Below are 3458 nucleotides of genomic sequence, written 5' to 3' on the forward strand. Positions count from 1 at the left end.
TACTCCGGCGGGTGCGACGGGCGGTGACGGTTTTCTGAGTTCGGGCAGCCGAGCAAAGAACGAAATTTTAACGGAGAGAAGCCTTCGGGTTTCGCATCGACCGAGCGACGGCGCCGCATCAGCGGCGCCTCCTTCGTCGGCCTTTCGGGGCTACGCTAAAGTAGCTACCTGGTTGATCCTGCCAGTAGTCATATGCTTGTCTCAAAGATTAAGCCATGCAAGTCTAAGTACGAGCTCTCGTACAGTGAAACTGCGAATGGCTCATTAAATCAGTTATGGTTCATTTGATCGTACGTTTTACGTGGTTAACTGTGGAAATGCTAGAGCTAATACATGCGTGAAGCGCCGACCTCGCGGGAGGCGTGCTTTTATCAGACCAAAAACCGACCGGGCTTCGGCCCGCAACCTTTGGTGACTCTGGATAACTTTGCGGATCGCACGGTCTCGCACCGGCGACGGATCATTCAAGTGTCTGCCCTATCAACTTTCGTCGGTACGGTACTGGCCTACCGAGGTTCTTACGGGTAACGGAGAATCAGGGTTCGATTCCGGAGAGGGAGCCTGAGAAACGGCTACCACATCCAAGGAAGGCAGCAGGCGCGCAAATTACCCATTCCCGACGCGGGGAGGTAGTGACGAAAAATAACAATACAGGACTCTAAACGAGGCCCTGTAATTGGAATGAGTACACTTTAAAACCTTTAACGAGTATCCATTGGAGGGCAAGTCTGGTGCCAGCAGCCGCGGTAATTCCAGCTCCAAAAGTGTATATTTAAGTTGTTGCGGTTAAAAAGCTCGTAGTTGGATTTTGGGCGCAGGCGGCCGGTCCGTCGCAAGGCGTGTACTGGCCGTCCTGGCCTCACCTCCGGTTCTCCGCCGGTGCCCTTGACTGAGTGTCGGCGGCGGCCGGAACGTTTACTTTGAAAAAATTAGAGTGTTCAAAGCAGGCGATTCGCCTGAATAATGGTGCATGGAATAATGGAATAGGACCTCGGTTCTATTTTGTTGGTTTTCGGAGCGCGAGGTAATGATTAAGAGGGACAGACGGGGGCATTCGTACTGTGCCGTTAGAGGTGAAATTCTTGGATCGGCGCAAGACGAACGACTGCGAAAGCATTTGCCAAGAATGTTTTCTTTAATCAAGAGCGAAAGTCAGAGGTTCGAAGACGATCAGATACCGTCCTAGTTCTGACTATAAACGATGCCAACTAGCGATCGGGGGGCGTTAGTTTTACGACCTCTCCGGCAGCTTGCGGGAAACCAAAGTCTTTGGGTTCCGGGGGAAGTATGGTTGCAAAGCTGAAACTTAAAGGAATTGACGGAAGGGCACCACCAGGAGTGGAGCCTGCGGCTTAATTTGACTCAACACGGGAAATCTCACCCGGCCCGGACACAGTGAGGATTGACAGATTGAGAGCTCTTTCTTGATTCTGTGGGTGGTGGTGCATGGCCGTTCTTAGTTGGTGGAGCGATTTGTCTGGTTAATTCCGATAACGAACGAGACTCTGGCTTGCTAACTAGTTACGCGACCCAATCGGTCGGCGTCTAACTTCTTAGAGGGACTAGTGGCGTTTAGCCACACGAGATTGAGCAATAACAGGTCTGTGATGCCCTTAGATGTTCGGGGCCGCACGCGCGCTACACTGACCGGATCAGCATGTGCTCGCCTTGGCCGACAGGTCTGGGTAACCCGCTGAACCCCGGTCGTGCTAGGGATAGGGAATTGCAATTATTTCCCTTGAACGAGGAATTCCCAGTAAGCGCGAGTCATTAGCTCGCGTTGATTACGTCCCTGCCCTTTGTACACACCGCCCGTCGCTACTACCGATTGAATGGTTTAGTGAGGTCCTCCGATTGGACCTGGCGCGGCCGGCAACGGTCGAGCCGGCGTCCGAGAAGACGATCTAACTTGATCATTTAGAGGAAGTAAAAGTCGTAACAAGGTTTCCGTAGGTGAACCTGCGGAAGGATCATTAACGGTCTCGCAAACGCTTCGGCGAACGCGAAACTCGGACAAGCGAGAGAAAAAGTCTTTGCTACCCGGCGCCCGACCCGCGAGGAGCGGCGCGCCGGCCGGCGATTCGGTCACCCGGTAATGTTTGCGCGTCGAGTGCCGCGGTGCCGCGCGCTCCGGCTTCAAGCGTCGGCCTGGCCGACCGCTCGGCGCGGTCTATTTTGTCACCCTATAGTGCGAGGCACTGTGCGAGCGAAACAATCGTGGATGGCTCTTGGCGGTGGATCACTCGGCTCGTGAGTCGATGAAGGACGCAGCTAGCTGCGTGAATTAGTGTGAATTGCAGGACACATTGAGCATCGACGTTCTGAACGCAAATTGCGGCCTCGGGTCAATCCCGGGGCCGCGCCCGCCTCAGGGTCGCGTTGCAAACGTTCCGCGCGGGGATTTCTCCGCGCGGCTGCTGCGGCGTCGGACGCGCGAGCGCCCGTCCCGCTCAAGACAGCACGGCACGATGCGCGACGATCGCGACCAGAATCCCGCGCGGCGGCGGCGAGTCGACCTCGAAGAGGCCAACGGCTGGCGGCTCAAGGGCGGGAATCGAGGTGCGCGGCGGCGCGCGGCGCCGACGGCGAGCGCGGAACGGGAAGAATAGTCCCGGTCCTTACTTTCGGCCTGAGGTCGGACGAGGCTACCCGCTGAATTTAAGCATATTACTAAGCGGAGGAAAAGAAACTAACGAGGATTCCCTCAGTAACGGCGAGTGAAGCGGGATGTGCCCATCGCCGAATCCGCGCGCTTTTGGAGTGCGCGGAATTGTGGCGTACGGAATTCGTCACGGCGCGCTTCGCCGGTCGCCCGCGTCCTTCTGATCGAGGCCTTTTCCCAGAGCGGGTGTCAGGCCCATGGCGGCGACAGGCGGGCGCGCTACGGCGTCTTCCCAGAGTCGGGTTGTTTGGGAATGCAGCCCAAAGCGGGTGGTAAACTCCATCTAAGGCTAAATACGGTCACGAGACCGATAGCGAACAAGTACCGTGAGGGAAAGTTGAAAAGCACTTTGAAGAGAGAGTTAAAGAGTACGTGAAACCGTCGAGAGGCAAACGGGAGGGCCTGTCGGGTCGCCCGGTCGCTTTCAGCCGGCCCCCTGTCGGCGACGTTGTCGTGCGGACCCTCACGGGCCGCCGGCGGCGCCGCCCGATCGGGGACCAGCGCACTAGCGCCGGGCGAAGGCCGCGACCGTCTGGACGGCGGCGAGAAGGCCGCGCGCAAGGTAACCCGGCCTCGGTCGGGTACTATAGGCGCGCGTGTCCGTCGGCCCGCCGTTCGGGCGAGGAGAGATCGCCGCGTCTGCCCTTCGGGGCCGAGCGCCCGGTGCCGGCTGGGGCGTCGTGGGTCGGGGACTGTTCTCAGTGCCCAGCCTCTTCGTCTCGGTCGCGCTTCCGGTGTCGTTTCGCGAGGCGCACGGGGTCCGCGGCTGAAGTCAGCCACCTTCCCGACCCGTCTT

At 58.1% G+C, this 3458-nt stretch overlaps 2 non-coding genes across 2 annotated transcripts; both read left to right on the forward strand.

Annotated features, from left to right (window-relative positions):
• The first annotated feature begins 165 nt into the window (after positions 1 to 165).
• Positions 166 to 1976, forward strand: LOC146144037 (small subunit ribosomal RNA). The gene has a single exon (XR_014500495.1). It is a non-coding gene; the product is annotated as a small subunit ribosomal RNA (ribosomal RNA).
• A 247-nt stretch (positions 1977 to 2223) lies between these two features.
• Positions 2224 to 2377, forward strand: LOC146144038 (5.8S ribosomal RNA). Its single transcript, XR_014498830.1, has one exon. It is a non-coding gene; the product is annotated as a 5.8S ribosomal RNA (ribosomal RNA).
• The last annotated feature ends 1081 nt before the right edge of the window (positions 2378 to 3458 follow it).

The sequence above is a fragment of the Ascidiella aspersa genome, chromosome 5 (assembly GCF_963924565.1).
Source record: "Ascidiella aspersa chromosome 5, kaAscAspe10.2, whole genome shotgun sequence".
NCBI lineage: Eukaryota > Metazoa > Chordata > Ascidiacea > Phlebobranchia > Ascidiidae > Ascidiella > Ascidiella aspersa.